The 27,084-nt window shown below is 37.9% G+C and overlaps 1 long non-coding RNA gene across 1 annotated transcript; it reads right to left on the minus strand.

Moving 5' to 3' along the window:
• Nucleotides 1-2,503: 2,503 nt before the first annotated feature.
• On the minus strand, nucleotides 2,504-22,955 carry LOC115832144. The gene is made up of 3 exons (XR_004027580.1): nucleotides 22,914-22,955; nucleotides 22,076-22,322; nucleotides 2,504-2,705 (listed from the first exon to the last, which is right to left on the minus strand). It is a non-coding gene; the product is annotated as an uncharacterized LOC115832144 (long non-coding RNA).
• Between the last annotated feature and the right edge of the window lie 4,129 nt (nucleotides 22,956-27,084).

The raw sequence follows: 27,084 nt of genomic DNA on the forward strand, positions 1-27,084 counted from the left end.
GATGATTTAGATCTCTTGACCTGTGATCCACCACCTCAGCCTCCCAAAGTGCTGGGATTACAGGCGTGAGCCACTGCTCCTGGCCCACACTTTATTTTCATCCTATATCATAATCATCATCATAAGTCCTAAAATACATAAAGCCCTATTTATTTTTCCAATTTTCTTTCTTAAGTTCTTGATATAAACTGGACCTAAATCATAAATGTCATATATAGAAGTTCACACTTGAAAGAATTTTCTCTTATTTGACTTGCCTAAGTTTCCTGATCTCCTTTCACATCTGCTTTTTCCTTTTTCCCTCCCACCCCTTAAATGCCATCAGTTCGTAGGTTCTGGCATCAGTTTGTTCTTCCATGCTATTTTGCTAACTCCAGACACTTACTTGCAGGGCTTCTACTGATCCCACTTAGGCCATGGTGGGTTGAGAGCAGAAGGAGCATACCTTTATTTCTGGCCTCACTTGTCTCCCAGCTCCAGTCCTAAATTTCCAGGTGCATGATGGAGATCTCCACTTGTTCCTCATTAGTACATCAAACTCAAAATATCTAGAAGACTATTCACCAACTTTTCGCCAATAAACCTAACTTTCTAATTTCCATGATGGCAATATTATTCTTCTAATCACCTCTTTAAAAAAGTCTCCCCAGCTCCTGTGTCTCTAAGTCCAACTGCTAAATCGTATTGATTTTTACCTACTCAATATCTATAACACTTGTATTAGTCCATTCTTGCACTGCTATAAAGCAATACCTGAGGCTGGGTAATTTATAAATAAAAGAAGTTTAATTGGCTCACAGTTCCACAGGCTGTGCAGGAAGCATGACTCTGGCATCTGCTTGGCTTCTGGAGAGGCCTCAGGAAACTTACAATCATGGTGGAAGGCCAAGGAGAAGCAGGCATGTCTTATATGGCCAGAGCAAGAAGAAGAGAGACAAGTAGGAGGTGCCATACACTTTTAAACAACCAGATCTTGTGAGAACTCATTGACTACACAGTACCAAGAGGGTATGAACCCCAAATATCTAAGACAGGTCTCAGTCAATTCAGAAAGTTTACTTTGCCAAAGTCAGGGACACATGCCCCTAATACAGCCTCACAAGGTCCTGGTCCTGATAACATGTGCCCAAGGGGGTCGGGGCACAGCTTGGTTTTATACATTTTATGGAGACATGAGACATCAATCAGTGTATGTAAGATGTACATTGGTTTAGTCCAGAAAGGCAGGACAACTTGAAGTGGGAAGGGTGCTTCCAGGTCATAGGTAGATAAGAGAAAAACCAAATGGTTGCATTCTTCTGAGTTTCTGATTAGCATTTCCAAAGGAAGCAGTAAGATATGCATTTATCTTAGTGAGCAGAAGGATGACTTTGAAAAGAATGGGAGGCAGGTTTGCCCTAAGCAGTTCCCATCTTGACTTTTCCCTTTAGCTTAGAGATTTGGGGGTCCCAAGATTTATTTTCCTTTCACATTTTAACCCTTTTCTTTTTAAAATCCTCTGGAGAAATCATTTTAGAAGAAAATGAGTCTCTGCTCTCAGACTTTATCTGATCTCTCATGGCTAGGATGGTTTATTTGTAGAAGAGTAAGTCCCACATTATTAGAAAAGCTCATTTTTAGCAGGTTGTGAAGTCTCATGTCCTATGAAGAGAAAATAGGGGGAGGAAGAGAGAAAAACAACAACAAACAAAAAAGAAAAATCCTAGAAAATCAATACAGGCCATATTACTGTGAAGTCCATATTATCAGTAGGCAGTTATGAAAGTGGCTTATGTATGTAAATAGGTTGCTGTTATTTTCTTCTGAAGCTTAAGTTGTCTACCTTTAGTTCATAGGGCTTTAAGAAAGCACAGCTTAGTTTTCAGTTATTTCAAATTAGGAAAAATAGGAGAAAAAAGAAAAATAAAGATGAAAAAAATTGAAAACATTATTTTGGAGACATCACCAGGAAAAATTTTAGAATTTAGTCCAACTGTAAAAAATAATAAAAATTGAAAAACATTAAGCAAGTCTAAAATCTAATGACAGGTGTACTATACTTTTTGAAACATAATTTTTCTCTCTTCAGGTTCCTATTTTTACTAAAGACAAATCATGGTAAGACTGATTTACTTTATTATACTTGGCCTATTTGTATAAAGTACAGCAAGAATAATTATTTTCACATAGGCTTTTTTATGGAACTTTGTTTCATAGAAGAAATCTCAGATAAGACTTTTTTAAAGTCAAGCTCAGCCATGGTTTTGTACCATCAAATGCCTTTGAGCTGGGTAAATTCCTCTCCTCTTGAGATCCCAAGATAACTTGGGTCTCCTGGACCTATCAGAAAGTGAAATTCTTTACTTACCACAGGTCAGGAACCCTATACAGGGACTGTGTAGACAAGATATGAGGCCATTGTTCCCAAGGGGTTTTTATTGGCTCTATTTAACTCAAGCTTGATTCCTTAAAGGAAATCACACCATTCCAGTAAAATAACCAGTTTCTCCAATAGTGTCCTGTTGTAAAATAAAACATTCTTATTGCACTTATGCAAATAACTATGTTGCCATAAATTAAGAATACTCACAAATAGTTTCCACATTCTGGAGAAATCAGATTGAGAGGGAGAAATCAGATTGAGAGAGAGAAATCCAAATTTGTTTACAGGAGTATACTCAATTGCAACAAGCTGTAAATAAGTAAAAAGCAAAGTTTTCTTGACTCTGGAAAAGAAAACAAAGAATCATCAATGTTTTAAGCTTTTTTAAAATGATTACTTCACTCTTCTGAAGTATTTGGTCTTTACATGTCTCTTTACATTGGTCTGTGATTATATTTGGGTCTTGATTTTGGTTTATCTTGAATTGGAAAATAAATAGGGCTTCAGTCTTCTATTAGTTCAGTCCATGCAGTTAACTCCTGTTCTGCTTGACATTCATGAATATTCCGTCTCTCCATGAGAGTCCTGAAAGTTTTCCTCCATTCTAATGTCACAGTCTCCAAAGTTATCAGAACTCTGCATTCAAGAACACCTTTTAGAGCTATAAAAGCTGATTATAAAACCAGCTTCTAAAGAGGACCAAAACAAGAAAATAATTGTCCATGGATGACAAAAAGTTTTAGTGCACCCACAGTCAAAGACACAACTGGCAAGGAAATTTGTTACTGCTGTGGCACATAATAATTTAACATAACAGTTATAATTATTACTAATAACATACACTAAGTCATATCAGAAATATAGGAGTTTCCCACAATTTTAAAACACATACCAATAACATATTTATATGAATACAGTCTAAAGAAAGCCAAACGCCATCATTTCATATTTGACAATACTTCCTGTAGGATTTTTACATCAAATAAGTCATATATGTCATTTTTGGACTTTAGGGAACCTAATATCTTAAAGAAATAATTAGGTCAGAAAAAAGACATAATTTATAATTTGATTTTAGAAAGTTTGTCAAATATCAAGGTTTAAAATGCTTGATATCACAAAATAGGGTCACAGGTCATTGTAAAATAAGTCATTAATTTAACCAAAGTGATAATTCAAAGATTTCAAAAACAAGGTGAAAACTGTTATTCTTAGAGAGAGGAGACTTAATTTTCCAAACAATAATCCCTAATAAAAACAGCATGAGGCCAATTAAATTTGTTTTTCTAACTTTTATAAACAATCTATAAAATTTTAATCATCTTGACCATACAATATAATTTCCATAAGCCTTTTACAACCTTTATAACCTTTATTAAGGAGTGGGTTAATGCTTCAAGAAAACCTTGTTAATATGACATAGGGGCCCATATACTGATCTTGCATCAGTGTGCCTTTGACATTAATGGTTAATTTATAGGGAAATTGAACTTATTTTATGTGTCAAAATCAGCCCTTACAATATCACCCACCTCTTCCATGATAGTCCCTGATCCTTAGGAGCTTAATATCTTTAATTTCTGGCCTTGTGTCTCACAAACCCAATTTATTTTGACTGGCATCTTCCACTGGGTCTGAAGATGAGGCTTTAACTACTGTCAGTGTTAAGATTTAGAAGGACTTGATGTCCTTTTTAGACCCAGAAGTCAAAGCCCTGTAACTTACTTAATGGCACAAGGACTTTAAAATCACATACAGAAAGTTACACAGATGTAATAATCTTAATTTTAAGAAAAATTTTTAATCTCAGTTTTTTCTAAGCAAACCAAACTTAGTAATAATGACATGGGAATTATTTTGATAAAGCGTAAGATCTAATTATCAGGCCAGTTACCCAAAGGCAAAATAAAAGACCTTCTGCAGTGCAACTGCTGTCCCCTATGGGGAATATTATGTTGGAAGAAAACATTTCCTTTAGATCTCTAAGATAAAACTTTTTCTTTTCTTTTCTTTCTTTTTTTTTTTTTGCATCAGGCCACAACAGTTAGAAACTGAAGGAAAAAAAAACTTACAGGAATTGAAAATGAGTTAAAGGATAGAGTTTGAGTTCAGGTCTTTTAAAAGAGGAGAGAAAGCTGAAAACAGCAAGATGCAATAAAAGTTAAACTTTTCATTAAAAAAATTATAATGTCTTGTAATTTATTAAGAGTAAAGCAATGCCTTAAGAAAATGTCAGAATTTGAACCAATTCTTTCATCTATAAGTGTGTTTTTTAATCAAAACTCAATCTCTAGAAAGACCATTATAATTTCTCTCTAATTATAGACAGCTTGGTCACATAAAAGTTTTTCTTCCTTTTTTTTTTTTTTAATAGATCCTCTTACTAAGACTTACACTGACCATTCATGACTGCTTGGAAGTTCTGGTTTGTCCTGAACATCCCCCATTTTTAAAACAACCAGTTATTTTATTCTAGGACAAAATTTACCATATAAGCTTTTTTCTCATATAAAGTTATTTTTCTTTAAGCTTTCTCACCAAAAATACCTCTTTAATTATATTAATATAACTTTCTTTACATCTCTCTTATTTCCTGGTTTCTTTTTCCTTGTTGTATACATGACCTTTAAAGAAGCTTTGAATTAGACAACAATTATTCACCGTTTAAAAAGCGCACACTTATTTGGAAAGAATGTTTTCCTACAATTTTTTTGAAAATACCCAATTGATGAAATATCTATTATTTAATTTAACTTTAGTTTCTAAATTATGACAATTTTGTCTACAAATATTTATCCCATTACATTTACCTAATTGTTTTAATAGTTTACCTAGATTATTTACGAAACCTGAAATAGTCATCATTTAAAGTTATGAAACTATCACTGCAAAATTATAACTGGAACAATGAAAAAGATCTGACCCAACCTACTCCATCTTGCTTTTAACCTCCAAGCTGTCCTTGTTCATTTCCGGGCATTGGATGAACTAACTTTGGGAGTAATGTAGTTTATAGTTTAGTTTTGAAACAGATGATAACAGTCCTTCACAAAACAAACCCCCTTCCTGCCTGGGGACTTGACTGCCTAAAGCTATAGATTAGAAGTTATGGCTATTTCACTAAATAATTCAATATTTACCTATTTTCATTAAATCAATATCAACCTCTTATTTATCAAAAATTATACAAGCAAAGATAATTCTATTTTGGGCTGGGTTTATAGTTTTGTATCCCTTATGCCAAATTTTGACACCTTAGAGTATTTGGCAGGGGTAAGTATGAAATTGCTTGATCAATGAATGAAAACAAACATGTATGCTGAAAATTCTTAAGACATCTCTACTGTTCTTTACCAATAATTTTAAAGCTAGCTTATTAAAGATTTTACTTAAGTCACATGAACTTGAAAAGCATTGGTGTTCATTATTTAATTTATGAGTACTCATTAAGCCAATTTGGTACCTTGTGGCCAAAACACAACAAAATACATATACATACACATAAACACACACATACATTTTCATACACTAAAGATCCTATAGCTTTTACTTCAGAACTCTAGCCATGAGATATTAATACAAACTTATTGGTCTGCAAAAACAGTAACGAAAATGAATGGTTGGAGTCTAACAGTGGATTTTATCTTCATCAAAAAGTAACAGCAGCTTTAAAGCAGGGAGAAAAGAAAACAGAGAAAAAGAGAACTTAAGAACTCTGTAGCTTGAAGGTTGATCTTAGCGCCCCTTTTCTTTCATGTAAATGTGCACAAAGACCATAATATTTCCGTTTTACACAGACTCTAACAAGTAAAGGTGCCATAAAACCAGTGGAGTACCCAAAAGGGGGTCATTCTCCTTGTTTTATTCTCATTTTTAGATTATTAATTTCCCACTTTTCTTTTTCTTTTTGTTTTTTCTTAAAAGGAGGAACTGAGCTATGGCCTAGGGTTTTTGTGGTGTGTGCTGATTGTGGGTGGGACTCCATAGTGTGTTACCATTGAGTTGTTGCCACCCTCTTTCATGTCTCAGTTTCATCCTCTGGAGGTCTAGCACCTCCAGGAGGGCTTAAAGCTCAGTGACCAGCTCCCATATGTGCTTCTTGGATGAGCCCTTTTTTAAACAAGTTTGATGGGGATTCTCCATAGGGCTGCTGCAAATCACAGGTGGTCAACCCTCTCTATACTCCCATGAGGCCCCTGGTCACCCACGGGTGCCTTTCAGCAGGGTGGAGCAAAATGTTCATTCTCTTCGAAGCTGAGGAAACTAAATCTCTCATTTACCTATGAAAACAACAGTTCAGTTTCTCACACAAATGTGCACATACAAGCCAAACTGATATTAATTCTGGGAGAAAAAGCAATGGAGAAGACCCTTTAGAATGCATCTCCGAATTAGAAGTAGAATCCTTAAACAATAACTTCCTAGGAGAGAAAGAAAGAAAAAAAAAAGCCAAAACCACTTCCTGTAAACCACCTTCAGCCACCCCTAACTTTGGAGTTCTTGCCTACCGTTACACACACCAAGGTCAAATCTTCTCACAGTACAAGGTAATCTCTGGTAGCCCCAAAGCCAAAGAGGTCAAGTCATGCAATACAGGAGAGCAGAGCTTTTAGACCCAAGAAGAATGTGCCCATGACTCTTGAAACTCCACAAAGAAAACAGTACACCCCAAAAGGGGTGAGTGGTGCCTTTGTTCTGAGTTCTCTAAGGAGTTTGAGTCATTAGAAGCCTTCTCTCTAGATTTTTCTTGGTACTGAAGATGACAAAGGGGGAAGGCAGTAGGGGTGGAAGAAAAGTAAACAAAAGAACAATTGTTGTTTTGTTTCTTTTTTTTTTTTTCAGACAGGAAGCAAACACAGAAACCAAATGCATGGTTTTGGGGTTTTGTTTTTTGTTTTTTCCTCTTTTACAGCTGTGAGGAATTTTAGCCAATTCAGAGAGACCTTGTTACCCATACTTTGAAATTCTCATTCAGATTTGACCAAGTCAGGTAGGGTTGGTCAAAGCTGAAAGGAGAAGGACCAGAACAAACAACAACAACAACAAAACCAACAATATGATTACTGAGCACTCTAATGGTAAGGAGAAATTAAGATCAGCTGGTTGTTAATTTTAACTTTAGCCAAGACAAAACACCAATTCAGCTACTTATGTAGGGATGGGTCTCAGACTGATGACTGCTCTCTTCCACCCTGGAAGCAGGAAAAAACTCAAACTCACCTTCCCTGTTGGAAGGAAGCTCAAACTCTAGAAAGGAGTTACCTCCCTTGCATCATCATGGAAGCAGGAAAACTTGCGTCCTTTGTTGGAAGCAAACAAAACTCCCCCTTCCCCGAACCAAGAAAAAGGAGTTCTATGGCAGAATAAACTTTAGATCTTGATCAAATTTGGGGGGATCAGGGATTCTCTGAAGGTGATGCTTCCAGGCCTCAGCAAATTATTCTATTGGTTTGAGCCATAAAGACAGCTCAAACTGGTACTAAGCACCAACAGGAGATATGTCAAAGGTCAGGAGAACCTCCACTCAGAATCCCTTTGTGATTACCAAATGTGAACTCCAAATATCTGAGACAGGTCTCAGTCAATTCAGGAAGTTTATTTTGCCAAAGTTAAGGACACGTGCCCATGATACAGCCTCACAAAGTCCTGACTACACGTTTCCAATGTGGTCAGGACACAGCTTGGTTTTATACATTTTAGGGAGATATGAGACATCAATCAATGTATGTAAGATGTACATTGGTTTGGTCCGAAAAGGCAGGACAACTCCAAGAGGGAGCAGGGAGTGGGGTGGGGGGCGCTTCCAGGTCGTAGGTAGATAAGAGACAAACCAAACGGTTGCATTTGTTTGAGTTTCTGATTAGCCTTTCCAAAGGAGGCAATCAGATATGCATTTATCTCAGTGAGCCGAGGGATGACTTTAAATAGAATGGGAGGCAGGTTTGCCCTAGCAGTTCCCATCTTCACTTTTCCCTTTAGCTTAGTGATTTTGAGGTCCCAAGATTTATTTTCCTTTCACAAGGAGATGGTGCTAAACCATTAGAAACTGCCCCCATTATCTAATCACCCCCTTTCAGGCGCCACCTCCAACACTGGGGATTATAATTCAACATGAGATTTGGGCGGGGACACAACCAAACCGTATCATTCCACCCCCTGGCCCCTCCAAATTTCCTGTCCTTCTCACATTGCAAAATACAATCATGCCTTCCCAATAGTCCCCCAAAGTTTTAACTCATTCCAGCATTAACTCAAGAGTCCAAAGTCCAAAATCCCATCTGAGACAAGGCTAGTCCCTTCTTTCTTTCTTTTTTTTTTTGAGACACAGTCTCGCTCTGTTGCCCAGGCTGGAGTGCAGTGGCACAATCTCGGCTCACTGCAAGCTCTGCATGGGTTCACGCCATTCTCCTGCCTCAGCCTCTCGGCTAGTCCCTTCTTTCTATGAGCCTGTAAACTCACAAACAAGTTAGTTACTTACAAGACACAATGGGGGTATCTGACTGTTACAAATTAATTTTGCTGCCCTGAAAATCCTCAGTGCTCTTCTTGTTCATTTCTGTCTCCCCCCAACTTTTGGCCTATACTGATCTTTTTACTATCTCCACAGTTTTGCCTTTTCCAAAATGTCACATAGTTGGAATCATGCAGTATGTAGTCTTTTTTGATTGGCTTATTTCACTTGGTAAGTTTCCTCTGTGTTTTTTCATGGCTTGATAGCTCATTTCTTTTTAGCACTGAATTATATTCCATTATCTGTTCCACAGACAATCAACAAACTGTTCCACAGTTTATCCATTCACCTACTGAGGGACATTTTGGTTGCTTCTAAGTTTTGGCGATTATGAATAAAGCTGCTATAAACGTCTGTATGCAGGTTTTTGTGTGGACATTTTTCAACTCCATTGTGTAAACACCAAGGAGCGCAATTGCTGAATTGCATAAAAGTCTATTTAGTTTTGTAAGAAACTGCCAAACTATCTTTCAAAGTGGCTGTACCCTTTTGCATTCCCACCAGCAATGAATGAGAGTTCTTTGTTCCTCCACATCCTCACCAGCATTTGGTGTTGTAAGTGTTTTATGCTTTGGCTATTCTAATTGGTATGTTGTGGTATCTCATTGTTTTATTTTGTATTTCCCTAATGACATATGATGTGGAGCATCTTTCATGTTTATTTGTCATCTGTATTTCCCTGATGACATATGATATGGAGCATCTTTTCATATGTTTATTTGCCATCTGTATATCTGTAAGTGAGAACACACAGTATTAGGTTTTCCGTTTTTGCATTATTTTGCTTAGGATAATAACCTCCAGCTCCATCCATGTTGCTGAAAGGACACAATTTCATTCTTTTTTATGGCTATGTAGTATTCCATGGTGTATATATATCACATTTTCAAGTCTACAGTTGATGGGCATCTTCATTGATTATGTTGTTTGTTTTCTTATTGTTGGTTTTAAGTGTTCTTTGTACATCCTGGATAATACTCATTTATCAGATATATCTTTCACAATATTTTTCCCAGTCTTTTTATTCTCTTGACAGTGTCTTTCACAGAGCAGAGATTTTTACTTTTAATGAAGTTCAACTTACTAATTCTTTATTTTATGAGCCTTTGGTGTTTATCCAAAAAGTCATTGCAAAGCCCAAGGTCATCTAAATATTCATCTATGTTAACTTTTAGGAGTCTAAGAGTTTTGCATGTTAGTTAGTTCTTTGAGCTGTTTTGAGTTAACTTTTGTAAAGGATGTAAAGTTTGCATCTAGATTCTTTTTTTTTTTTTGTATGTAGATGTCCAGTTGCTCCAGCACCATTTGTTGAAAAGACTGTCCTTACTCCATTGTATTGCTTTTCCTTTTTAATCACAGATCAGCAGTCTATATTTATGTGGGTCTATCCCTGAGCTCCCTATTCTATTCCATTGATTTATTTGTCTGTTGTTTTGCCAATACCACACTGTCTTGATTACTATAGCTTTATAGTAAGGCTTGAAGTTTGGTAGTGTCAGTCCTCAACCTGTGTTCTTCTTCAATATTGCATTGGCAATTCTGGGCCTTTTGCCTGTCCTTATAAACACTGTAATCAGTTTGTCCTTATCCACAAAATTACTTGATGGGATTTTGATTGGGTATATTAGTCAAGGTTCTCTAGAGGGACAGAACTAATAGGAGAGGTGTATTTATAAAGGGGAGTTTATTAAGGAGTATTGACTCACATGATCACAAGGTGAGGTCCTACAATAGGCCATCTTCAAACTGAGGAGCAAGGGAACCAGTCTGAGTCCCAAAGCTGAAGAACTTGGAGTCTCATGTTCGAGGGCAGGATGCATCCAGCACAGGAGAAAGATGTAGGCTGGCAGACTAAGCCAGTCTAGTCTTTTCACATTCTTCTGCCTGCTTTTATTCTGGCCATGCTGGCAGCTGATTAAATTGTGCTCACTCGGATTGAGGGTGGGTCGGCCTTTCCCAGTCCACGGACCAAATGTTAACCTCCTGTGGCAACACCCTCACAGACACACCCAGGAACAATACTTTGTATCCTTCAGTCCAATCAAGTTGACACTTAATATTAACCATCACATTGGGGTTGCCTTGAATCTATAGATCAAGTCAGGAAGAATTAATATTGGGACAAAATTGTGGCCTCCTAGCCACGAAATGAAATCTCTCTCCACTTATTTAGTTCCTTAATTTCTTTCATCAGAGTTATATAGTTTTCCTCATTTACATCTTGTACATTTTTTATATTTATGCCTAAGTATTTCATTTTTCAGAGTGCAAATATAAATGGCACTGTGTTTTAAATTTCAAATTCCACTTGTTCATTGCTGGCATATAGGAAAATGACTGACTTTTTAATATTAAGTTTGTATCCTGCAACTTTGCTTTAATTGCTGTTAGTTCCAGGGGTTTTACCAATACTTTCAAATTTTCTACATAGATATCATATCATCAGTGAACAAAAACAGTTGTTTATTCTTTCCCAACCTATATAACTTCTTTTTCTTTTTAAACTTTTTTAGTTAGGACTTCCAGTATGGTGTTGAAAAGCAATTGTTAGAAGGAAGATTCTTGCTTTATTTATAATCTTAATGGGAAATCTTTGAGTTTCTCACCATTGAGTACAATGTTAACTGTAGACTTTTTTGTAGACATTCTTTCTCAAGTTGAAGAAGTTTCCCTCTACACCTAGTTTGCTGAGTTTTTATCATAAATGGGTGTTGGAATTTGTCAAATGGTTTTCTAGAAATCTATTGATATGATCATGCTATTTTTCTTCTTTAGCCTGTTAGTGTGATGTATTACATTGATTGATTTTCAAATGGTGAATTAGCCTCATATATCTAGGATAAATCCCACTTGGATGTGGTGTATAATTATTTTTATACATTGTTGGGTTTAATTGGCTGGATATTTTGTTGAAGATTTTGGCATCTATGTTCATGAGAGAAATTGGTTATTGTTGTTTTTTTTTTTTCCTTACAGTGTCTTTGCCTGGTTTTGGTAGTGTGTAAAGCTGGCCTTATGCAATGAGTTACCAAGTATTCCTTCTCTTTCTGTCTTCTGAAAGAGATTGTAAAGAACTGGTATCAGTGGCTGGCAAGATGGTCAAATAGGAACAGCTCCAGTCTGCAGCTCCCAGCAAGATCAACGCAGAGGTGGGTGATTTCTGCATTTCCAGCTGAGGCACCAAGCTCATCTCATTGGGACTGGTTAGACAGTGGGTGCAGCCCATGGAGGGTGAGCCAAAACAAGGTGGTGTGTTGCATTACCCGGGAAACTCAAAGGATCAGGGAACTCCCTCCCCTAGCCAAGGGAAGCTGTGAGGGACTATGCCGCGATGAATGGTGCATTCTGGCCCAGAAACTATGCTATTCCCATGATAGTCACAACCCATAGATCAGGAGATTCCCTCAGATGCCTATACCACCAGGGCCCTGGGTTTCAAGCACAAAACTGGGCACCCATTTGGGCAGACACTGAGCTAGCTGCAGGAGTTTTTTTCATACCCCAGTGGCACCTGGAATGCCAGCAAGACCCTGTGTCAAAAACAAAAAACAAACAACAACAACAACAATAAAACATTATGGTGCATTTGTCACAATTAATGAACCAATACTAATATATTATCATTGATTGAAGTCAATACTTTATTCAGATTTCCTTAGTTTTACCTAATGTCTTTCTTTTGTTCCAAGATCACATCCAGGATACCACATTATATTCAGTAGCCATGTCTCCTTAGGCTCCTCTTGGCTGTGGTAGTTTTTCAAACTGTCCTTGGTTTTTATGACCTTGTCAGTTTTAAAGATTACTATTCAGGTATTTTGCACAATTTTTCTTAATTGAGATTTGCCTATTTTTTTTAACAATTAGACTGGGCTAATATTTTTTGGAGGAAGACCACAGAAGAAATGTGGTATTATCATCACATCAGATCAAGGCTACATACTATGAAATATGGTTTATCGCTATTGATGTTAACCTCAATCACCTGGCTTAAGGTGGTATTTGTCAGGTTTCTCCACTGTCAAGTTACATTTTTGGTGTCTTTTTCCAACACTCTAGTTTTTGGAAGAGTTTTCCCTTACATTTTTAACTGAATATTTTCTATATAAGTGAAGCTTACTGATTTTAGTATTCACATATTATTTAAAGTAACACTAAATTATAAAGAGTAGACAGTCATCAAAATGTTTGCCAATTACAAAATATCAATGAGAAATTAGAGTACTACCATTAATAATGCACAAGAAAATATCTTTTTCCAATCTCGTTTAAAAAAAATACTTACTTTGCCATTCAGAGCAAATGCCAGATTATGAGACCCACAGAAAGCCACCCTGATTAAAATGTGATTCATTTAGAAGTGTTGATATATGGTAAGAAATATCCTATCCAGCTCCATACCTATTATCGTGGATTATTTTTCACTGTTCACTAAATATTTTAGTTACTCTCTGTATTCATTATATATTGCTGCACAAAAAAATTACCCCTACAATTTAATGGTTAACACATCAAGCAGTTTCTGTAGATCAGGAATGTGGACATGGCTTAACTGGGTCCTCAGCTTCAGGATCTCTCGCAAGGCCACAATCATGGTGTCAGCCAGGGCTATCGTCATTTCATGCTTCAACTGAGGAAAAATCTGCTTCCAACTTCACTCTGTTTGTTTGCAGGCTTCAGTTCCTTGTGGGCTATTGAACTCAATAGGAGAGCCTCAGTCCCTTGCTGGGAATTGGCTGGGGTTCACCTTCAGTTCCTAGCCATATGAGTTTCTCCAAAATTGTAGCTTGCTTCATCAATGTGAGCAACCCAAAAAGGCAAGATGTAATGAGACAGTGCCCACTAGAAAGAGAAAGCTAGCAAGACTGAAGTAGTAGTCTTTCCTAAGTTAATTACAGGAATGACAGCCCATCACTTTTAATGAATTCTATCTATTCTAGAAGAGGGTAATTAAGTCCACACCATACTCAAGGGAAAGAGACGACACCGAGGTGTGACATTGGAAACTATGTCATGAGCTGCCTACCACATTATCCCTGTGATGTTCCTTCCTATGGGAGGATTCTATATCTCTCTCTATTGAACAAAGGAATGACTATGTGACTTGCTTTAAGCTCATGAACTCTGACAAAAATAACACATTTTATAATGTTTTAAGGTATTCAAATGCCCATATTATAAAAATTACCTCAGAGAGGCTGAGACTTCTGGAATGGTGGAGTGAAGACATTGGCAAATCTTCTCCCCAAAAAGCAAAAATAAAATTGGACACTTGAAAAAAAACTCCCAACTATCAAAATCAACCAAAGGCATACAAATAACTCAAAAACTTATATTTAAGAAAACTACTGAACCTTGGGTAAGAATGGTGTTATTTAATGGCATTTTAGCCCACACCACCTTAGGACAGGATGGACCAGGAAAACCATCATCTTTACTGCCAAAGTGGACTGGCTTCATTTGGAGTAGAGTCAGAAGTCCCCATGTCCAGGACATTGTCAAAAACAACAGTGATCTTGGTGACAAATAATTGGGGAGGGATGACATCATAGCTAGCCTTAGGGTGCGATTAAGCTTAGAGCAAGCAACAGATTAGCAGACTAGCCAGAAATTTAATGAGAAAAAATGAAGAATGAGACAGCTTTCCTTATACTAAACACAAAAATTAACTCAAAATGGATCATAAACCCAAATGTAAGAATGAAAACTATAAAACTTCTAGAGAAACACATAATAGAAAATCTTCATGGTCCTGAAATTTCTTGGGTTAGGCAAAGAGTTCTTAGATATAACATCAAAGGCACAATGCATAAAAGAAAAAAATTATACAGTGGATTTCATAAAAATTTAAAAAATTCTTGTCCCTCAAAAGACACTTAAGAAAAATGAGAAGACAAGCCACAGACTGGGAGAAGATATCTGCCAATCATAGACTTAATAAAAATGTTATCCAGAATATATAAAGAACTATTATAATTAAATAAGAAGATAACACACAAAAGAGGCAAAGAATTTGAATAGACGTTTCACCAAAGACATGGCTAATAAGTACATGAAAAGAGGCTCAATCACATTGTCATTTGAATTAGAAAATGCAAATTAAAACTGTAATGAGAAACCACTTCCTACCTATTAAAATGGCTATAATAAAAAAAGACAAACAAAAATAAGTGTTGGTGAAGATATGGAGAAACTGTAACCCACATATGTTGCTGGTAGGAATATAAAATGATTTGTCACTTTGTAAACGTTTAACAGTTTCTTAAAAAGTCATAAAAACTTCTGACATGCTACAGCACAGATGAACTTCAAAAACATGCTGAGTGAAAGAAGTCAGACATAAAAGATTACCTATATGTTTTCATTCATATGGAATATCTATAAAAGGCAAATTTTTAGACAGAAAGCAGATTAATTATTTTCTAGGGCTGGGTGTAGCAATGAAGATTCACTGCAAATGGACTCAGGAGATGTTTTGGGGGCAATGGACATGTTCTAAAAGTGGCCTGTGGTGGTCAGTTGCACAATTCTGTAAATTTACTAACAAACATTGAATTGTACACTAAGAATGGCTAAATGTATGAAAATTATACTTCAATAAAACTGTTATTAAAAAGGAAAACACCTATGTTTAGTTTGCCACATCTCTCTCTCTGTGTCAGGACGATCAGTTATGTTCCAGATAGGAGGTGTTGCAACAGCCTGGGTGCCAGAATGAACACACATAAGGAGCAGAGTGCAGGAAACTCATGATGGATGTGAACAAGAAAATAACCTTTGTTGTTGTAAGTCACTGCAATTGAGATTTGGGAATCATTTTTTACCACAGCATAACATAGTTTATCCTGACTGCTAGACTTATCTTTCTGAGAAACAAAATATATCATTACATACTGATGTTAAATTCTTCAGTGGAGAACTTCTATTTAAGAAGTAAATTTATTATAAGTGTATTTTCTATAATTTCATAACATAACTTTATGGTTCCTTGAGTTAAAAATACAAACTTTCTGTTACATCCTTTTAGGTTTCATGCAACTCTGAATCATACGACAAAATTATTTACATATATTTGCATAGCACTTTACCAAGAGCTGGGAATATAGTAAGGAACAATATAGACATGGCCCCTACCTTCACAAAGCTTATAGTTAAAAAAAAAAACAATGTTTATTATCTGTTTGCTTTCTATAATATATTTTAAAACAACTATATATTTATTTTCATGTTCCATGATAGTTTTTAAAATAAAGGAAGTAGATGATTGTTCTTTCAATTTAAACTTCTGTGACTATCACTTCTAATTTGCCAGATAATTTTTACAATGCATATTTTAATTTGTATTCATTTTTTATTTCTACCAGCAGATGGAACCCTTTAGATTTATTTTGTCTCAAACAGCACTATATAAACTTTTGTGATTTCTTCTAATTTTTAAGAATTCTTTTTTCTTTGATTTAATATTTATTTCTAGAACACAAGTTAATGATAATAGGCAAAGATAGTCATTCTACATTCCAAAAAACACCTCCACATTAATAAAATTCATATCGGCATATTCAATTAAAGAATATTCAATTAAATATTCACATATTCACCCTATCTCACTCCCCTAAGTCGCCACATTCATAAATACACAAAAAAAATTGCAAGACACATGGCCTCAGGGCCAAACACTGCATTCTTTAAGGTGTTATGGTACTTTGCAGAAACATTTATATGCATCTCTGCAAAGGTATAGAGCAAAAGACCTGTTCTAGGAGCAAAACCACACCAGAATGTGGCACTCCAAAGAATGGTCAAAAAGCAGCTCTCCAGCTTTGTGGTAGCTTCTCCCTCTGCACACAGCACCGCTTGAGTTAAACCATGGTTGCTGGTTTGAGGCAAAACAGCACAGCAAAAAGGATGACTTAACTTCTATAAGAAGCCACAGGCCAGACACAGTGGCTCATGCCTGTAATCCCAGCACTTTGGGAAGCCGAGGTGGGCAGATCACTTGAGATCAGGAGTTCAAGACCAGCCTGGTTAACATAAAGAAACCCCATCTCTACTCAAAATACAAAAAAATCACTTGAGATCAGGAGTTCGAGACCAGCCTGGTTAACATGAAGAAACCCCATCTCTACTCAAAATACAAAAAAAAAAATTAGGCTGGCACGGTGGTGCATGCCTATAGTCCCAGCTACTAGGGAGGCTGAGGCAGAAGAATAGCTTGAACCTGGGAGGTGGAGGTTGCAGTGAGCCGAGATCGTGCCACTGCACTCCAGTGTGGGTGACAGAGTGAGACTCTGTCTCAAAAAAAAAAAAAAAAAAGGAAGCCGCAGATCTGCTTCTGTGGCTATAGCAGGCTTTGCCCCAGGAAATTTCTTCCTGAAGACTAAGGAGAGAAGAGAGAAGCTTTATAAGTGTCTACTCTGCTTTGCTTTGAAAACAGTTTGCAACAACTGGTTCTTCCACACCTGGACTGGATGATTCAGGCTGGAGTTTATTAATGAGCTAGGTTGTGGCCTTCTCCTTACAGACTTTTATTCCAGAGACCCATGCAAGTTTATCTCACAAGAATTACAAGTTCACCAGAGAGCTGGAAACCCATCCATCTTCATTAAAATTTATTATGAAGGAAAGGTGGAAAAGAAGCAATATTGACTATACTAAAATCAAAATTTCTGTCCATAATCGTATATTTTAGAACTGGCCTTCTCTATTCTCCACTTTCCTGAAATTGTTCTCAGTCAAAAGTAGGAGAAAAAACTCATTATTATAAAAGAAACACAGCTCTGGCCCTAGCAAATTTACTGTAAAGTGGCTCACACTACGTGGTCAACCTTACTTTCCACGATTCCCCATCATGAACCCAACTTTATAATCAAATCGGTGTTCTCATTGCTTTAAACTAACTGCCACATCCATGTCTCATTGTTTCCACCTCCATTTCTTTGCTCCTGTTATCCCACCCTTAAGTCACTTTCACTTAATTACTTCCTTAGGGAATCCTCTCCCTTAAGACCTAGTCCAAGCTCTAAATGCTAAAAGATACTATCTGTTTCTCAGGGTTCTTAGGGCTCATATCAGACACTGAAGTGTAATTCCATACTATCAGGTATTAGCTAATGTTTGTTGAAGAGACCTGCTTAGCCTGGATGAGGATGGGCATGCAAATGAAACCTGGAGTTGGAATGGTCACATGGTATGTCTAAAGAGATTGGCCTGAGGCTTTTTCAGAATTCTCCCTTAGGTCAGTTCCAGTATTATACAGGAGCAGTAGGTTAATTCTAACACACCTGATGTGGTTAGTCTTTGTGTCCCCACACAAATCTCATCTTGAATTGTAATCCTCATAATCTCCATGTGTCGAGAGAGGAATCAGGTAGGAGGTAATTGGATCATGGGACGGTTTCCCCCATGCTGTTCTTGTGATAGTGAGTGAGTTCCTATGAGATCTTACGGTTTTATAAAGCAGTTTTCCCTGCTGTTGCTGGCTCTCTCTTTCTTGCCACCACAGGAAGAAAGTCTTTGCTTCCCCTTCATCTTCTACCATGATTGTAAGTTTCCTGAGGCCTCACCTGCTATGCAGAACTGTGAGTCAATTAAACTTCTTTTCTTTCTTTCTTTCTTTTTTTTTGAGATGGAGTCTCAGTCTGTCACCCAGGCTGGAGTGCAGTGGCACGATCTCGGCTCACTGCAAGCTCTACCTCCCAGGTTCACGCCATTCTCCCGCCTCAGCCTCCTGAGTAGCTGGGACTACAGGCGCCCACCACCACGCCCGGCTAATTTTGTTTTTCTATTTTTAGCAGAGATGGGGTTTCACTGTGTTAGCCAGGATGGTCTCGATCTCCTGACTTTGTGATCTGCCCGCCTCAGCCTTCCAAAGTGCTGGGATTATAGGTGTGAGCCACTGCGCCCGGCCTACCTCTTTTCTTTATAAATTACCCAGTCTTGGGTAGTATTTTTATAGCAGTGTGAAAATGAACTAATACAATGCCTAAGCAAAACACGAAAATGAAGAGTTCAACTAAACTTGTCAAGTTTCCTGAGAGTGCATGATGCAAGAATAACACAAATACACACAATATCTGAGATGGGCACTGGAATAAGTTTATGGAGAAAACTTGAAAGAATCTAATTGTCAGGAAAAATAGAAACTCAGAAGTGTTTTGTGCTGATAGACTACTAAAGATCAGATGAGACAAAAGCTGTCTCTGAAGATGCCAGGGCTGACACATGACAACCTATGCCAAATTCTTCCTCCATCCCCATTCCCCATATCTTGGCATTTTACAAGTCTCATGGTCACTGGACCTGCACTTGGAGAACACAGCTGTAACTCCAAAATGATTGAGTTTCCAACACTCAGCAGAGTGGAGTCTCATAATCAAAATTAAGTTCAGTTGAGAAATGTGATTAATAGTTATATTTCTTGCAAGCTGACTGTGTTGACTGAGACTCAAGCCCAAATTTCCATCACTCTGATATCCTGCTATTAGGTATGGCACCAATCACTAAAACCTCCAGCCCCCAAGAAAAATATATTCAGAATTGATGGGAAAAATTGAGGTTAAAAACATGTCTACACAGTATGAATGTTTTCAAATAGTTGTCCCATTGATGGAAATAATTTTGCACCATGTGTTTTAGTTAGTAGTAAAAGGATGCCCAAATAGCTGATCCATAAGCTCTCTATGGTCACGTCCTCACCAGATTGACCAAATTTATAGGCAGAATAGCAGCAGACCCAAGTTTCTGTATTTATATTTCTTACTTGAACTTCATGATGAAAAACATAAAACTGTTCTGAGTTATTTTAACATTAAACACATTCATCCTTGGAATTGGAAAATGCTAATGCTTTCCTACGCCCATATGCTGAATAAAATTGAAAGTAAACAGAGCTAGCATATTTTGGGAATTGCTACTATAGTCATCAAAGCAATTAAAAACTCATTTCAAGGTGGTTATTATAGTAGTATTTGTTGTTATTTATATGTCTCAAGTAGGGGCACTTCTGTAGTTGTATATTATACCACATATATTATCAGTATAAAAACCAAGAAAACTTATCCACTTCATAAATATCAGGATTAGTCCTTAAGGCCTAAAATTTTCAGCTCCAACATCTTAAGGATGAAGTCCTTCCTATACTATCACAAGTTTAATATTTTGAAATAAAATTGCATTTATGGTCATAAAAGTATAATAGATTAAGAATAATAATGTTTGATTATTTGACTCATACCTACATGAATTTCCATTTATTTGATTAGATTGCCATAACCTTCTCATAAATTAAAAATCTTTTAAATAATTAATAGTATAATTTGTCCCCAACTATAACATTGCTTACTCTGTCTATTTGTTTACCAATGCACAAAGAGGAAAAAAATAAACTCTGTTGTAAGAACCTTATTTCCATGATGCTAAATATTATCTTAAAATTCTTAATAGAACAAGACTTTGCTATAAAGTTCCTCAGTAGGTCAATATTTTTCCCATACTTATATAATTGTTTTTATATGAGAATTTCTCTCTTCTACCACAGGGTAAACACATGAAGGACAGAGAAAAAACGTTGTACAGTGTTCTTTATACCTCTAGGTATCATACACTTTTGTAGGTCTGAGCTATACTTTATGCCTGGGAAAATCTCATTCTATATCTCAAGGAGCTTTCTGTGTACTCCTCTCTTTTCCTTGCAAACATGTGATCCATAGGGTGCCAAAGAAAGTGCTATTTACATAAAATTAAGCCAAAATTGAACAGCTTGTGACAGGCAAATCACAAAAGTGGCTGTCATCCTTACAAATGCCCTAAGCCTCTTCGTGGTGACCATTCATTTCCTGTGAAAGAATGAAAGCCTCTGTGTAGTCTAAACCTACTCCAGGAAACTATAACAGCTACATTGACATTTCCAGCCAACCTCAAAAGACCAAGATTCTTCCCCAAAAGGAGTCCTGATCTTGGATTCTGGGTTTTGACCTAGGTCATACCTTATACTCTGTGTGTATTTCCTGATTCTGTCAAATAGATATGTTGTCCTACATTTTCCACAGCTTTCCATGAGTGCTGCCTGATATTATGGAAACACATTAGAAGGTCTCGGCTACCAGTAAATAGACTTGCCCTTCTAATAGATGCTTGGGCTCCTTTCCTTGTGGTTTTAACCCCTGGTTTTCTATTTCATTGGATTTATCAGCTAAACTCAGAGTCTAGAGCAATCACAGAATGAAATACAGGACTTCTGTCAATAACTGAGGCAAAAGATTTGTTTCTTGGTCTGATTGGTGTAGTGTGCATCTGTGAGGACTAGAACCATTACAGCTACAGCTGACACATAAGGAAGGGCTAAGAGAATCCCAGAGAGTTTGATCAAACCACATCCAAAGCTCCACTACATCTGGACGTTTAGCTGTTATGTGAACCAATACATTTATTATTTAAAGCAGTCTGTGATGAAGATCATGTAATATATGCCTAAAGTTTTCATTAACATCTTTGCCATTACATGGCAAGCGCTCACCTGAGAATAAAGTCAAAGTGAAGCAAAGCAGCACTGGGAAAGAAAGCAGGATAGATTGATTGCTGGTGACATCACTGGAGGTCCCTTCTTCATTGTAAATTAATGCAGTATCCTTTCTTATTTAAATTAATCTGAGTTGGGTTTCTTCTACTTGCAAATATGGAGTCCTGACTAATTCAGTAGTGTTTCTGGTTTGTACAATTTAGTGGCTCTGAAATGATTATCTGATTATGTTCTCAGTAAAAGGGGACCACCATGGGAACTAGATTTGAAAATAAAACAAATAAATAAATATAATGGTCTTTCAGGACTAAATTGAGTATAATATAGCCACTGGTCAGAAAAACTAAATTTAAGTTATTATTCAGCCCAAATCACCAATTCACTACTTTAAATGATAGTATTGACTAAAAAAATACAGAGAAAGTTTGAAAATGGCTTAAATAAATTAATTCTGTCACGCTTAATACCTGGTTAATGCCTATTCCATATGTTCCCATAGGATGATTATTATTTGTACTACATTGCAGGCTTCAAAGGAGGCTTGAGGCTTCCTCTTTCACCAAAACCATGAAATGAAGAAAGATTATGTAGATCAAGGTTAAAAGCATTGCTGGGTTCCAGTGTTAAGGGCTAAAACTTCCAATATGGCAAAGGGGTTTGGCATCCCTGTGGCTTCATTTTTTACCTTGTAGTTATTGTTTTAAGAAATCTCCTCTCTTTGCTTTCTTCATGGGAGGATCCTACTTTAGGCTTTTCTTTTCTTCCATGCATCTATTATTGTTACAGGAACTTTAGCTCCTTTTTTCTTAGAGTTTTCTTACCCTCTCCATACCTCCCTTGGCCTCTGCTGCTGCCACTCTCAGGCCCTGACGAATGGGCAGCACGTTGTATCAAGGGAGTCAGACAAGCAGACCATGGTGTGATGATTAAAACTGAAATTGAAACAGAGATTAGCTATATTAGATGATATTTCAACCAGCCTATGAAAACTAATCTTATGAGTCAATTCCATCTCACAATAAAGGATACCTCTACCATAATCTAAATGTCAGTCATAGTAAATTATTTGACATTACTCAAATTCTCTATGCTTTTAATCTCTCTAAGCCTCAGTTTCTCATTTGCATTAATGGAGACAGTAATTGTATCTAACTCATAAAGTAATTGTAAGAATTAATTGTATATGTAGAACCTAGGCACTGAGTAAGCATTCAATAAATGTTAGGTATTAAAACATACCTCCATCATGGTCCTTATTAGACTATAACAGAATTATCACATTTCTTTCAATAGACCGTGTGATCCATAAGGGCGAGCACCCTAATTTGTCATTATACACTAAATATTTTGTGAAATTAAGAAATTCCTGGCCAGACACAGTGGCTCATGCCTGTAATCCCAGCACTTTGGGAGGCCAAGGCGGGCAGATCACGAGGTCAGGAGATCGAGACCATCCTGGCCAACATGGTGAAACCCTGTCTCTACTAAAAATACAAAAATTAGCTGGATGTGTTGATGCATACCTGTAATCCCAGCTACTCGGGAGGCTTAGGCAGGAGAATCACTTGAACCCAGGAGGTGGAGGTTGCAGTGAGGTGAGATAGTGCCACTGCACTCCAGCCTGGCGACACAGCAAGACTCCATCTCAAAAAAAAAAAAAAAAAGAAGTTCCCAGTAAATATTTGTTCAATATATAAATAACTTAAGGTTACAGTTCAGACTTCTATTGGCCATAAGGTGGAATAGAAAAAAGACTTTTTTGAAAAAATATTTATACCATATAAAAATCATACTTAAGTCATCTTATATAAATGCAAATAATAATGTATTGAAGTGAAAATTTTAAGATATGTGCTCTGCATTCTCACCAAATCAAAATGTTATATTACATTATAGTATAAACAAAAAAGCAAGCACCCATCCACTATGTATACATCAAAGTAAATAAAGGTGCTGATAATGAGAATCAGGAATTGGGTCTCCGGTCTTTCATCACTTTCCTTTGGTCTTCTATCTCTATGGAGGAAATCAAATTTACTTCTGGCATATGTATGTTCAGATATCTTACACCAGTAGTCCTCAACATTTTTGGCACCAGGGACCAGTTTTATGGAAGACAGTTTTCTCATGGACAGGGAGAGGGGTGGGAGGATGGTTCCAGGATGAAGCTGTTCTACCTCAGATCATCAGGCATTAGATTTTCATAAGGAGCAGGCAACCTTGATCTCTTGCATGTGCAGTTCACAATAGGGTTGATGCTTCTATGATAATCTAAGGTTGCTGCTAATCTGAAAGAAGGTGGGGCTCAGAGGTAATGCACAGTCACCCACTGTTCACCTCCTGCTTGTGCAGCCCAGTTCCTAACAGGTCATGGACCAGTACCAGTCCTCAGCCCAGGGGTTGGGGACCCTTTCACACTGCAATGAAGAAATACGCAAGACTAGGTAATTTATAAAGAAAACAGGTTTAATTGACTCACAGTTCCACATGGCTGGGAAGGCCTCAAGAAACTTACAATTGTGGTGGAAGGCACCTCTGTGAAAACTCATTCAGTATCATGAGAACAGCATGGGGGTAACCGTACCCCGCCCCCATGATTCAATTACCTCCCACTGGATCACTCCCATGATACATGGGGATTACGGGAACTATAATTCTAGATGAGATCTGGGTGGGGACGCAGCCAAACCATATCATTCCACCCCTGGCTCCTCCCAAATCTGACGTCCTCACATTTCATAATACAATCATGCTTTTCCAACAGTCCCCACAAAGTCTTAGCTTATTCCAGTATTAACCAAAAAATTCAAGTCCAAAGTCTCATCTGAGACAAGGTAAGTCCCTTCCGCCTATGAGCCTGGAAAATTGAAAGCAAGTTAGTTACTTCCTACGTAGAATGAGGGTATAGGCATTGAGTAAACACACCTGTTCCAAATGGGAGAAATTGGCCAAAACAAAGGGGCTACAGGCCCTATGCAAGTCAGAAATCCAATAGGGCAGTCATTAAACCTTGAAGTTTTAAAATGATCTCCTTTGTCTCCATGTCTCATATCCAGATGATGCTGATGCAAGAGGTGGTCTCCCACGGCCTTGGGCAGCTCTGCCCCTGTGGCTTTGCAGGGTACAGCCCCCCTCCTGACTGCTTTTACAGGATGGCATTGAGTGTCTGTGGCTTTTCCAGGCACATGGTGAAATCTGTGCAGGGTACAGCCCCCCTCCTGGCTGCTTTTACAGGCTGGCATTGAGTGTCTGTGGCTTTTCCAGGCACATGGTGCAATCTGTCAGTGGATCTACTACTCTGGGGTCTGAATGATGGTGGCCCTCTTCTCACAGCTCCACTAGGCAGTGCCCCAGTGGGGACTCTGTGTGGCAGCTCCCACCCTACATTTCCCTTCTGCACTGCCCTAGCAGAGGTTCTCCATGAAGGCTCCACCCCGGCAGCATACTCTGCCTGGACATCCTGGTATTTCCATGCATCCTCTGAAATCTAGGTGGAGGTTCCCCAACCTAATTCTTGACTTCTGTGCACCTGTGGGCCCAACACCATGTGTAACCTGCCAAGGCTTGGGGCTTGCACCCTCTGAAGCAATGGCCTGAGGTGTACCTTGGTCCCTTATAGCCACAGATGGAGCTGAAGCAGCTGGGATGCAGGGTACCATGTCTAGAGGCTGCATAGAGCAGGGGGACTCTGGGCCTGGCCCAGGAAGCCATATTTCTCTCCTAGGCTTCCAGGCCTGCCATGGAAGGGGCTATCGCAAAGGTCTCTGACTTGCCCTGGAGACATTTTCTCCACTGTCTCAGTGATTAACACTCAGATCCTCATTACTTATGGAAATGTATGCAGCCAGCTTGAATTTCTCACAAGAAAGTGAGTTTTTCTTTTCTATCATATCATCAAGCTGCAAATTTTCCAAGCTTCTATGGTCTGCTGCTTCTTGAACACTTTGTCACTTAGAAATTTCTTCTGCCAGATACCCTAAATCATCTCTCTCAAGTTCAAAGTTCCACAGATCTCTAGGGTGGGGGCAAAAGGCCACCAGTCTCTTTGCTAAAGCATAGCAAGAGTCACCTTCCTCCAGTTCCCAACAAGTTCCTCATCTCCATCTGAGACCACCTCAGCCTGGACTTCATTGTCCGTATCACTATCAGTATTTTGGTTAAAGTCATTTAACAAGTCTCTAGGAAATTCCAAACTTTCCCACATTTTCCTGTCTTCTGAGCCCTCCAAACTGTTCCAACCTCTGCCTGTTACCCAGTTTCAAAGTCGCTTCCACATTTTTGGATATCTTTACAGCAGCACCCCATTACCTCGGTACAAATTTACTGTATTCAATCATTCTCATGCTGCTCATAAAGACATACCTGTGACTGGGGAATTTATAAAGGAAAGAGGTTGACACACAGTTCCATGTGGCTGGCGAGGCCTGAGGAAACTCAGAATCATGGCAGAAGGCACCTCTTCACAGGGCAGCAGGAGAGTGAAGTGCCAACCACAGGGGGAAAAGCCCCTTATAAAACCAACAGATCTCATGAGAACTCACTATCACAAGAACAGCATGGGGACAACCAGCCCAATGGTTCAATTACCTCCCACTGGGTCCCTCCCATGACATAAGGGGTTTATGGGAACTAAAATTCAAGATGAGATTTAGGAGGGGACACAGCCAAACCATATCGCCTGTCTTACGCTACTGATGGGGGGGACACTAAAATGTCTGAGGATTGAAAAGAAGTAGAAGAGGCAGGAAGGGCTCGGATTATTTATATACTCCTGAATCTGTTTTTTGTAAGGAACCACTCCTTTGCTTGTCCCTCAGATCAAAATCATCCCAATTTCCTAAAAATATAACTGTTAGAAGCTTTTGAACCACAGCAGCTCCATCTTCAATCAGGGCTGGGTACAATGAAGCTGAGACGTGCTGGGCTGCATTTCCAGTAGGTTAGGCATTCTTAGTCACAGGATGAGATAGGAGGCTGGCACATGATACAGGTCACAAAGACCGCATTGATAAAACAGGATGCAGTAAAGAAGCCAGCCAAAACCTGCCAAATCCCAGATGATAATGAAAGTGACCTCCGGTCATCCTCACTGCTCATTATGTTAATTATAATGTATTAGCATGCTAAGACACTCTGGCCAGCACCATGACACTTTACAAATGTCATGGTAATGTCTGAAAGATATCATATATATTCTAACCCTCAGTTCCAAGAAATCCCTGCCCCTTTCCTAGGAAACTCATAAATAATCCACCCCTTGTTTAGCATATAATAAAGAAATAACCATAAAAATAGCCACCAGTAGCCCCTGGGGGATGTTCTATGAAGCAGCAGCCCTTCTTTTATTCCTTTATTTTCTTAAGACACTTGCTTTCACTTTATTCTGTGAACTCACCTGAACTCTTCCTTGCATAAAATCCAATAACCCTCATTTGGGTCTGGATCAGGACACCTTTCTGGTAAAATAACCAGTACAAGTGCTTACTTCTTACATACTTTCTTACTTACTTACATACTTATTACTTCTTATATACTTTCAATAATACTAGTTTTTCAATAAAATCCTTGGACATTTTTAAAGCTCTGGGCTCCAAAACCAGTCTTCCGACTTATAATTTATCAGTACTGGCCAAAATAACAAAAGTGTAGGGATCCAGTGAATATTTTTCATTTAAAATGACAGCGCTGCAGCCT

This window comes from Nomascus leucogenys, chromosome 21 (assembly GCF_006542625.1).
Source record: "Nomascus leucogenys isolate Asia chromosome 21, Asia_NLE_v1, whole genome shotgun sequence".
NCBI classification, from domain to species: Eukaryota; Metazoa; Chordata; class Mammalia; order Primates; family Hylobatidae; genus Nomascus; species Nomascus leucogenys.